The 12,400-nt window shown below is 40.7% G+C and overlaps 1 protein-coding gene across 4 annotated transcripts in view; it reads left to right on the top strand.

The window, feature by feature from the left end:
- The window catches only part of LOC130293382 (cathepsin D-like), a 69,939-nt gene that overhangs the window by 19,352 nt on the left and 38,187 nt on the right, over positions 1–12,400 (top strand). The window lies entirely within an intron of this gene.

Genomic DNA, 12,400 nt, shown 5'->3' with positions numbered 1-12,400 from the left:
AATATTAATCCTTCCAGTACTTATTAGCTGCTGAATACTACAGAGGAAATTATTTTCTTTTTGGAACACAGAGCTCTCTGTTGACATCATGGCCACAGTGCTCTCTGCTGACATCTCTGTCCATTTTAGGAACTGTCCAGAGCAACATATGTTTTCTATGGGGATTTTCTCCTACTCTGGACAGTTCTTAAAGGGGTACTCCGGCACTAAGACATCTTATCCCCTATCCAAAAGATACGGGGTAAGATGCCTGATTGCTGGGGTCCTGCTGCTGTGGACCCCCGTGATCTTGCACGCAGCACCCCATTATAATCAGTTCCCGGAGCATGTTCGCTCCGGGTCTGATTACTTGCGATCACGGGGGCCGGAGCATTGTGACATCACCGGCGTGGCAGCTGTCCCTTTAACCCCTTAAGGACTCAGCGTTTTTCCGATTTTGCATTTTCGTTTTTTTCCTCCTTACCTTTAAAAAACTCATAACTCTTTAAATTTTGCACCTAAAAATCCATATTATGACTTATTTTTTGCGCCGCTAATTCTACTTTGTAATTATATCAGTCATTTTACCCAAAACTCTATGGCGGAACGGGAAAAAAAATCATTGTGAGACAAAATTGAAAAATACGCCATTTTGTTAATTTTGGGGGCTTCCGTTTCTACACAGTACATTTTTCAGTAAAAATGACACCTTATCTTTATTCTGTAGGTCCATACGATTAAAATGATCCCCTACTTATATAGGTTTGATTTTGTCGGACTTCTGGGAAAAATCATAACTACATGCAGGAAAATTTATATGTTTAAAATTGTCCTCTTCTGACCCCTATAACTTTTTTATTTTTCTGCGTATGGGACCGTATTAGGGATAATTTTTTGCGCCGTGATCTGAAGTTTTTAGCGATACCATTTTTGTATTGATAGGACTTATTGGTCGCTTTTTATTCATTTTTTCTTGATATAAAAAGTGACCCAAAATGCACTATTTTGGACTTTGGAATTTTTTTGCGCGCACGCCATTGACCGTGCGGTTTAATTAATTATATATTTGTATAATTCGGACATTTCTGCACGTGGCGATACCACATATGTTTATTTTTATTTACACAGTTTTTTTTTTTTTTATGGGAAAAGGGGGTGATTCAAACTTTTAATAGGGAAGGGGTTAAATGATCTTCATTCACTTTTTTTTTTTCACTTTTTTTTTGCTGTGTTATAGCTCCCATAGGGACCTATAACACTGCACACACTGATCTTTATCATTGATCACTGGTTTCTCATAGGAAACCAGTGATCGATGATTCTACCGAGCAGTCATTCGGTGATCGGACAGCGAGGAGGCAGATAGGGACCCTCCGGCTGTCCTGTAAGCTGTTCGGGATGCCGCGATTTCACCGCGGCTATCCCGAACAGCTACCTGAGCTAACCGACATGCTTTCACTTTCACTTTAGACGCGGCGTTCAACTTTGAACGTCGCGTCTAAAGGGTTAATAGCGCGCGGCAGCGTGATCAATGCAGCGCGCTATTAGCCAACGCCGTGGCCCCGCGTTATAGATCGGGAGCGGACTCATGACGTACCGGTATGTCATGAGTCCTTAAGGGGTTAAGATGGACAGAGATGTCAGCAGAGAGCACTGTGGTCATGATGTCAGCACAGAGCTCTGTGTTCCAAAAAAAAAAAAAAATTCCTCTGTAGTATTCAGCAGCTAATAAGTACTGAAAGGATTAAGATTTTTTAATAGAAGTAATTTACAAATTTGTTTAAATTTCTGGCACCATTTGATAAAAAAAAAAAAATGTTTCCACCGGAGTACCCCTTCAAGCCCAAAAGGCATGCCAGGAAGGGGTTAAGATATGTTACGTTTATTACTGTAATTATTTTTTTATTCTATTTCAACATTTTAATGTAGAAGAATTAAAGTCTTTAAAATGTACCTGTTACCAAGTATTTTATTTATTTGTTTAAACAACAAGGATTTTACTCACACTGTAATGAGGGTCATGTTCCTGCCACTCTTAGCTGTGTTGACTTTATTTCTGGCCATATTACAGCCCTGTTGTGCTGCTCATGTCCCCTGCATTCCTCTCCCAAGCAGGAGGCGTGTCCCTGAGCAAGCTGTCTTAGTTTTTACTTACCTGACTCTGTGTCTCTCAGCTCCTGCTCCAGTGACCCAGATGACCAGCTGTGAAAAAACATATATAACGCCAAATATAGAGTAAAAACCTAAAAAAAACATTTAAAAGACAAATATTAAGGATAGTCTTAGAATTAGAAAAAAGAAGGTACTCAGTCCTCAGCAAACTAACTCAAAATTAGGTAATATGATGGATGGTTCAAAAATTTTGAAAAAATACAAGTTTCCAAATCTAAATATAATTTATTATATGCATAAAATCAATACAGCAAATGTATGAATAATAAATAAATATAAATATATATATATATATATATATATATATATATATATATATATAAATCAGCCGCAGGGCCCTACGGCTGTGTATATTATAAATACATACACATATATATATACATGGAGAGAAAAATAAGTATATAATAATGTAGACAAATTGTATAAAAAGATAATAACATAAGAATATGACTAGGACCGGTCCGGCAAAATCAAATAAAAAAAAATAAAAAAATATGGCACAAAATCTGCAGATAAAAATTGTAGAACAAGTCCTATTATCAGAAAGTAACAGTTCCCAAATGTTTCATGAAATTGTTGCCAATCCTGTAGATGAATAAACTGTAACAAAAAAGTCCCAGTGGAAGAATGGTAAGAATAGTAAGAATAAATCTTGTATAGTGAATGGCAACAAGCCAAGTTCCATATGAGGAGCACCAGTGATAGGTTTAAAGGGGTACTCCGGCACTAAGACATCTTATCCCCTATCCAAAGGATAGGGGATAAGATGCCTGATCGCGGGGATCCCGCTGCTCGGGACCCCCGTGATCTTCCACGCCGCACCCTGTTAGAATCAGCCCCCGGAGCGTGCTCGCTCCGGGTCTGATTACTGCCGATCACGTTGACGGAGCATTGTGACGTCACGGCTCCGCCCCAGTGTGACGTCATACTCCGCCCCCTTAATGCAAGCCTATGGAGGGGGCGTGACAGCTGTCACGCCCCCTTCATAGGCTTGCATTGAGGGGGCGGAGCGTGATGTCACACGGGGGGCGGAGCCGTGACATCACTATTCTCCGTTTTAAATATTTTTACAACAATTCCATGTCCTGCCGCACTGTTTCATGCCCTCTTACATCTCCCTTAATTTTATCAAAAAAAAAATCCTTCCGTTCCTCCCCAGCTGTACACATAATCTCTATAGATCTGGTTAACTCTTTGCACTCCTAGCAGTTATTTCAGGATGGTTCATTGGGGCAAACCTGTCCTGACTTGCTGGCGCTATGTACAATGAAATAATAATGGGCTGTGTGAAGGTCAGCATACAGCATGTTATGAATATGTGTCTGCAGGCCGCATGCCATTAATAATGAATGGCGTACTGTACGGGTTATTGACAGGCCCAGGGACGCTGCCTGCTCTACTGCACTTTCATGATTTTGGATAATTTACAACAAAATGTATTATTTCATTTTTTTTTTTTTAATGCCTTTTATCTATTGCTTCAAATGTCATAAAGTTAAAATGTTAGAAAAAAGTTTATACTGGTTGATACTTTTTCCAATATACTTTCTGAATCAATTCTCCACAGTTTTTAAGAACTCTGCTTGCTGAGTTATTTTGCCCTACAGGATTCCTTTAATAGGAACCTGTAATTCAATAGGAACTGGATTTGGTCATGTGATGGACACATGGTCAGGACTGTTTAAAGGGGTACTCCGGCGCTTAGACATCTTATCCCCTATCCAAAGGATAGGGGAGAGGATGCCTGATCGTGGGAGTCCCGCCGCTGGGGACCGCCGTGATCTTGCACGCCGCAACCCCATTAAAATCAGTCCTCGGAGCGTGTTCGCTCCGGGACTGATTAACGGCGACTACAGGGCGGGCGGCGTGTGACGTCACGCCTTCGCCCCCGTGTGTTGTCACGCTCCGCCCCTCAATGCAAGCCTACGGGAGGGGGCGTGATAGCTGTCACGCCCCCTCCCGTAGGCTTGCATTGAGGGGCGGAGCATGACATCACACGGGGGCAGGGGCGTGACATCACACGCCGCCCTGTAGTCGCCGGTAATCAGTCACGGAGCGAACACGCTCCGGGAACTGATTACAAACGGGGTGCCGCGTGCAAGATTATAGGGGTTCCCCAGCGGCGGGACTCCCGCGATCAGGCATCTTATCCCCTATCCTTTGGATAGGGGATAAGATGTCTAAGCACCGGAGTACCCCTTTAACTGCTCAGTCTCTAAATAGATAGATGTGTAAAGTCTTTTTACAGTTTTTTTTCCCTAAAGGATCTCTGGTCCCGCTCTTCTGACACTAGCATTTCCACTGATGCTCTACAATGCCCAATTGTGGGTTGTAGCCACCACAGGAATTAGAAAATCAGGTTTAAAGAGTTAAACTGTTCCGAACGCTGGAGCCGGCGCTGGGAGCTTGTGACATCATAGCCCGACCCCCTCGTGTCATCATGCACCGCCCCCTCAATGAAAGTCTATGGGAGGGGACTGTCATGCCCCCTCCTGTAGACTTGCATTGAGGGGGCGGTCTGTGATGTCATGAGGGGGCGGGGCTATGATGTCACAAGCTCCCGCCACCGGCCCCACCGTTCAGGACAGTTTTTCCAAACGCTGAGCAGTGGAGTTCCCGCTCTGCGCACACTGGCTCATGGTGGGTGAACCATTGCAGACCATGGATTAAAATGATAAATAAACTTTTTTTATTTAGAATAACAGAATGCATTTTAGAAGGCTAAATCCCTCCTTTGTCAGGTCCAATACACTTACTACATAGACAAAAAAATTGCGGGAATGCCGGTGACCCATGGGTCAAAGTGATGTATTGACCAGATGAAGGTCAAAAAGTCGTACAGGTAAACACTGCACAATTTGCAGTTGATAGAAAAAAAAATATATATAGCTATAAGAAAGCAGCACTCCAAAAAGAATTGGTGATAGGGTGCAAGTTGTATCTAGGACCTGGTCACGAATCCTTGAGTACACAAAGAATTAATTTGCAACAGCACTCCCATATGATGCGAAAAAGACTTGGTCTTTATTCACACAGCGTGCAGGCAACGTTTCGGCCAGATCACCCAGCCAATGTCAAGGCTCTACAATGACTGGGTGAGCTGGCCAAAACGTTGCCTTCACTTTTGTGCGAATAAAGACCAAGAGGGAGATTTATCAAAACCTGTGCACAGGAAGAGTGGGGCAGTTGCCCATAGCAACCAATCAGATCACTTCTTTCATTTTTAAAGAGGCCTGAGAAAAATGAAAGAAGCGATCTGATTGGTTGCTATGGGCAACTGGAGAACTTTTCCTCTGGACGGGTTTTGATAAATTTTCCCCCAAGTCTTTTTGACATCATATGGGAGTGCTGTTGCAAAGATGTTCATATATATATATATATATATATATATATATATATATATATATATATAATGATACAGCAACAGCAGTGAAGTACAATAGGTGGAGTAATCTATCTCACTATTATGTGTACGGTAGCTAAAAATTGAAAAGAAAATATTGCCAACAATCCAATGTGGAAAGGGGGGTTGGGACTCCAGAACAGCAATTGCACTGAAACGGTGATCAAAGTTTTTTTTTTTTTTTTATGACAGTACCTATCATTCTTTTTTTTTTTTTTTTTTATGACAGTACCTATCATTCTTTTTTTTATTTTTTTTTATGACAGTACCTATCATTCTTTTTTTTATTTTTTTTTATGACAGTACCTATCATTCTTTATAATTAAAATGACTAAATAGAATAATAAATAATTACTGATCGTGAAAGGAATATAAATCATACTACTGTACGAAACAAAAACAAAAAACAGTAATGAACATAATGAAGCATAACTTCTGAAAACCATAGCATAAAGTGAAAACCTCAGTCTAACATTTATATATATTTCTAGTGCAATAATATACAATGATTAAAATACACACACAACAAAATGCCTTTAAAACCTGCATTATACTGTACTCTAGAGTGCTGAGCTCTGCTTCTATAAGGCCGCTGTACAGTTACCTTTTCCTACACTAAAGTTGGACATGATACGAACAAGTCCTATGCAGACACCTACTAAGTGTGTGAGCTCTGAGGCCTGCAGTATTGTGAATGCAGCTCTGCACTATAATACAGACAATTTAGGATCAGTATAAGTTACAGGTAATGCGGTGTCAATAGACGGTAACTCACGAAGCTCATGATGTGTTGATAAAACATATATATACGCAGTCCAGTATTCGCAGGTACACTTGTGATTTTGTAATCGCTCTAATGGTGTTGAAGTGTCTGACACTTATGTATTTTACGTCAGAAGAAAAACCACAGCTGAGATACGAATCTCCCCATTATACTTTCTTCTGTTTATGTTCTGCTCCTGGTGCCAACATTGCTGCCTGATCCTTACATTGGCGTATTTGCCATTCTGCATACGTAGGAGTATCCCTCACATACTTGGGATTTTGTAATAGATCTATAATAAACGTACTGAAGGGTTTGAGGAGCATCAGGTCCAAAGGCCACTTTCACACGTCACTATTTTTGTCACTAGATTAAAGGGGTTCTCCGGTGGAATTATTATATTTTTTTTCAAATCAACTGGTGCAAGCAAGTTAAAGGGATACTCCGGTGAAAACCTTTTTTCTTTTAAATCAACTGGTGGCAGAAAGTTAAACATATTTGTAAATTACTTCTATTAAAAAATCTTAATCCTTCCAGTACTTATTGGCTGCTGAATGCTACAGAGGAAATTCCTTTCTTTTTGGAACACTGATGACATCACGAGCACAGTGCTCTCTGCTGACATCTCTGTCCATTTTAGCAACCATGCATAGCAGATGTATGCTAAGGGCAGCATGGTGGCTCGGTGGTTAGCACTGCTGCCTTGCAGTGCTGGGGAATTGGGTTCAAATCCCACTAAGTACAAGAATAAATAAAGCGTTATTATTATTATAATAACGTCAGCAGAGAGCACTGTGCTCGTGATGTCATCAGAGAGCATTCCAAAAAGAAAAGAATTTCCTCTGTAGTATTCAGCAGCTAATAAGTACAGGAAGGATTAAGATTTTTTAATAGAAGTAATTTACAAATATATTTAACTTTCTGCCACCAGTTGATTTAAAAGAAAAAAGGTTTTCACCGGAGTACCCCTTTAAACAGATTTGTAAATAACTTCAATTTAAAAATCTTAAAGGGGTACTCCACTTCAAACTGTTCCGAACTCTTGGGCCGGTGCCGGGAGCTCGTGACGCCATGGCACCGCCCTCCAGCATAGACTTGAATTGAGGGGGCGGGGCTATGATGTCACGAGCTCCTGGCGCCGGCTCCAGCGTTTGGAACAGTTTGTTCCAAACGCTGTGCAGCGGAGTACCCCTTTAACCCTTCTAGTACTTATCAGCTGCTGTATACTACAGATATACTACAGAGAAATGTGTGAAGTTCTTTCCAGTCTGACCACAGTGCTTTCTGCTGACACCTCTGTCCGTGTCAGGAACTGTTCAGAGCAGGAAAGGTTTTCTATGGGGATTTGCTTCTAATCTGGACAGTTCCTGGCACGGACAGAGGTGTCAGCTAGAGAGCACTGTTGTCAGACAGAAAAGAAATTCCCAAAATTCTCTGTTTTATACAGCAGCTGGAAGGATTAATATTTTTTTTTTTTTATAGAGTAATTTACAAATCTGTTTAACTTTCAGGCACCAGTTGATTTGAAAACATTTGTTTTCTGCTTGTTACCTCTGGAGTTCCCTTTTAAATGGGACGGAATTGCAGTACTAGACATGGCCTGTGGACAAAAATGGCACTATATCCTCAAAAGACAAGTGTTTACGATACTGTGCAGCCACATGCACACCATGCAGTGTACATAATAAGATGTTACAGAAACACGGCAACCATAGGCAACTGCAATGTACAAAATGTATTCCTTGAGCTGAATGTGATGTCACATAGGAGGACCAGTGTGGCTACAGATAATTTTCATATAAAGCCTTATTGGTGAGACGCTGTTTCTCTTGTCACAGTATTAACCCCCTTACTGCACACTATTAAAGGGGTATTCCAGGCAAAAACTTTTTTTTTATATATATATATATATATATATATATATCAACTGGCTCCGGAAAGTTAAACAGATTTGTAAATTACTTCTATTAAAAAATCTTAATCCTTCCAATAGTTATTAGCTTCTGAAGTTTTCTGTCTAACTGCTCAATGATGATGTCACGTCCCAGGAGCTATGCATGATGGGAGAATATCCCCATAGGAACTGCACAGCTCCTGGGACGTGAGTCATCAGCAAGCAGTTAGACAGAAAACAGCAACTCAACTTCAGACGCTAATAACTATTGGAAGGATTAAGATTTTTTAATAGAAGTAATTTACAAACCTTAGAAAAAATCTCAGCTCACCTGGGACTTGCGCGGCAGTAGCTGCTTGGGACCCTTTCTATACGTGCTATTTTTTAATTTTTTACATGTCCATGTTTGTCTGCCACCTGAAGGTTTTTTAATGGAGGATTCCTAAATAAAGTCAAGTTTTTTATGCTTCCACTTGCTGGCCTTTTTCCTATTTTTCTTAATTTACAAATCTGTTTAACTTTCCAGAGCCAGTTGATATATATAAAAAAGTTTTGGCCTGGAATACCCCTTTAACTGCTAAGATAGTGAGACAAAACTTGTGATCAGAAAAACTCTATTACTTGAGGGCGAGGCGTGGTGTAATGTACAGTATAAAGACAGCCTTGTTCGTCTTCTTGAGACAATAGAAGCTTCATGCCCTCGGCCTCTTTTCGCTCTGTTATATGCAGGGACATTGCTACGATCAGTAATGGTGCCCCATACAGAAATAATGCCCCTTCATGCCCCCATGCAAAGTAATACCCCCTGTGTCCCCATACAAGTTTAAATGCTCTCCCTGCTCATATATTTTAATAGTGCCCCTGTATACCCTTTAGTAAGGGTGCCCTGTGCCCCATTTAGTAATAATGCCCCTTGTGCCCCTATATATTAACTATTTCCCCAGTCCCCATATAATAAGAAGGCCCCTCTGTGCCCCAATATAGTAATCCTCCCCTGTGTCTCCATACAGTTATAATATGATGCCCCCTGTGCCCCTGTATAGTAATAATAGCCCCATATAGTAATGATGTACTCCAGGCCCCATATAGTAATAATGCCCCTTGTGCCCATATATTGCAATATTGCCCACATATTTTAATAATGTCTTCCTGTGTCCCATATAGTAATAATGCCCAATATATTAATAATGTCCCCCTGTGCCCCATATAGTAATATTGTCTTATATAGTAGTACCCCCATATAGTAATAGTGCCTCCTGTGCCCCTACTTAGTAATAATGACCTACAGTGACCCCATATAGTAACAATGCCCCCTGAGGCTCCATATTGTAACAATGGCAGTAATCTTTGTGCCAGCCAGTGCAGGGATCACGTCCTGGTGCCCATAGGCTTATGTGCATAGTATGTGAATAGTTGAGCAAGAAACGTACAGATGCAGTTAATAAGGCAGTCTCCTGGAGAAAAGCCCTCTAATGAGTATTTATAACCCCTTTTTGCTTTTTACTTATAGTTTGATATTTACAATATGATTTTTCTTTGTGCAGCGTACAATATATATGCTGTTGTTTCGAAAGCAACTGGTTAGCTACTGTTTTATATGCTGTAAACTCCCCTGAAGCTCAGCTCTATAACACATGAATACATGATCATTAAATAACCATATTAAGGCCTCAGTCACACATAGGGAATGTAGAAACAACATATTTCCAGACCTGTGTCATATGTAGTCACATATGGCAAATATAATTGATTAAAGGGGTTCTCCACCATAAGGTGATTTTAGTACGTACCTGGCAGACAGTAATGGACATGCTTAGGAAGGATCTGCACTTGTCTTGGGGATAAATTACTATGTTGTGAGATTACCATAACACTGGCTAGCTTTTTGTGAACTTGTATTTCCTGTTTGACTTTTCTTTTTTTGACTACAAATCCCACAATTCCATATTCCTTCCTCCCACACATCAGCCACCCCACCCATTGAAACATAAATGAGATGCATCCATTCAAAAGACCTGTGGTTTTCAATCAGGGTGCCTACAGCTGTTACATTAGTTGCAGATTGATCTCTCTCCCACCAAGCGATCGCTCCACTCATTGAAGCAGACAGGCTCCCTGTCATCAGCTGACTAGTGAGTCAGATCTCGGCCACATTGCAAGCTGGGAAAAATCTGAGACAACAGTCATTTTGTATGCTGGTAAAAATAAATATTGGGGTGAAAATCACAGAAAATTTGTGAGAAAACCGTCACACACAGGTACAGACACTATATTATGAACTACACTAACTTTAGAGCTCTGTAGCATAGTCAAATAAAAAAAAAATCCTGGAATACCCCTTTAACACCTGTGTCTCTATCATCTTCCCATTAAATTTTTTTCTTCAAATTTCAGGTGACCTTTCCAGAATATTCTGTGTGTAAATAATCATTATTATATCCACCTTGTAATCTACATTTATTATAAAATGTTCCTCCAATTTCCCATGGTCTGGAGACTATCTGCTATCATGTCTCCCATACAAAGCAGACGCACAAAGGAGAAAAAAAACATCTTTCACTCAAAAGTAGCATGGGAGATGTTATACACTAGTGCTGTGGATATAGTATTGCGATCAGACAACACTTTCTAGGAGCAGCAGCATCTCTACATGTCTGTACCTTTCTGTGGTAGGCAATAGGGGTGGCGTGTTGTAGTGTATTTACAGAGTGATGTGACTGAGATAGAGTTTGTGACACCAGTGTAGTGTTAAACTCCACAATCCAAGGATAAGAAGCTTCCTGGGCCAAGCGCTGGGGCAGTAAATATCACAAAAGGTCTTGCAGGCAGATGTTATAGTAAAGCAGCAAACATTTTGTAGTGCAATATATGGGGTAAAGTGGCATAGGATATCACTTTAAATCACTGGGCACTCTGGGACTTGTAGATGTGGCGCAGCTTTGACAACTTAACTTGGCTTAGCTGGACTTTAGACTGACTTGGGAGACAACAAAGACTAATGTAAAAATCCCATAGACTATAATGGGATTTTCTAACGCCCGTTTAATGGCTGATTTTCAGGTTTTTTATAACGGAACTTCTAACGGATCTTTGAAATGGATACATTTTATAGTGTGAAAGCAGCCTAACGCAGACTTGGGGTACTCCCTGCTACATCCATGGAATTGCTTACTGCCAGGGGTAGAACTTTTACTTTTGGACCGGAGCCGCCAGAGGCCTATACTCTCATTCCTTGACTTTCACTACGGGGCCCTTTTGGTGCTATGGCGACTTCTCCCCGAAACTTGGACTTCTACTGACTTGACCTTGGACTCTAATGGTTTAATGTAGTTGCTGAGCACTTAACTTCTCAGACTTCACAGATTTGAATGTGGCACAGACTCTTCTCTTTTCTCCTTGCCCAGGACCAGACTTTCTCTCCTCTACTCACATTAGACTTTGGACCTTTCCCCATTAGAGGTATGGGGCAGGTATGCTAACATTGTCCTAACTGAACTGACTCCTCCCTGTCTAGCAAGTCCAGGGGAAATAGGGCTGGACTCTAATTGGCCACAGTGATCCCATGACTCCTCTGTAACCTTTCCCTTAAAGGCACAGCACACTTTACACAGGATAAACAGCATACATTTGTATAAAACATAGAATAATAAAGACAAAATTAAATTACAAGTTCCTGGAAGCTTTAGGCCAAATCACACACCTGAGGTAAAATCTACCTGAGAGGACAGGCAGAGTAGTATGTTCTGTTCCGGGTCACCACATTTCTATCTCTCTGCAGCTGCTCTCTTCTCCTCCCCCTTCCCATTACATAGAGTTCTATGGGCAGTACATGTAACCAGATCCCTCAGGCCTAGGCTTTCTGAAGATGTTTTTACTAGGCAATTGAGAGTGAGTGCTGGGCCCGCAAGGGAGGAGTGGAGGAGGTAGAGAAAGAAGCCCTTTTCTTTAATATGATATATTACTAATTACCACTCATCATTGATTGATGAGTTAACAATAGTTAATTGTTTAATCACTGAGACACAAGATTCCTAAAGTGCTTTCTCTGTGGTTGATTTTATACTATAGAATTTTGTTTTATACAACCAGTACAGAAATATATAGGTGGACTTGGACTGATAGACACAAATAGTGTGTGTAATACTTACAGCTTCGGTTACTGTTTATACCTTTTTCCCCTTATAATGGT

The sequence above is a fragment of the Hyla sarda genome, chromosome 10 (genome assembly GCF_029499605.1).
Source record: "Hyla sarda isolate aHylSar1 chromosome 10, aHylSar1.hap1, whole genome shotgun sequence".
Classification (NCBI taxonomy): domain Eukaryota; kingdom Metazoa; phylum Chordata; class Amphibia; order Anura; family Hylidae; genus Hyla; species Hyla sarda.
Note: the sequence above shows the minus strand (reverse complement) of the source record. Positions and strands in the feature narration are given on the sequence as shown.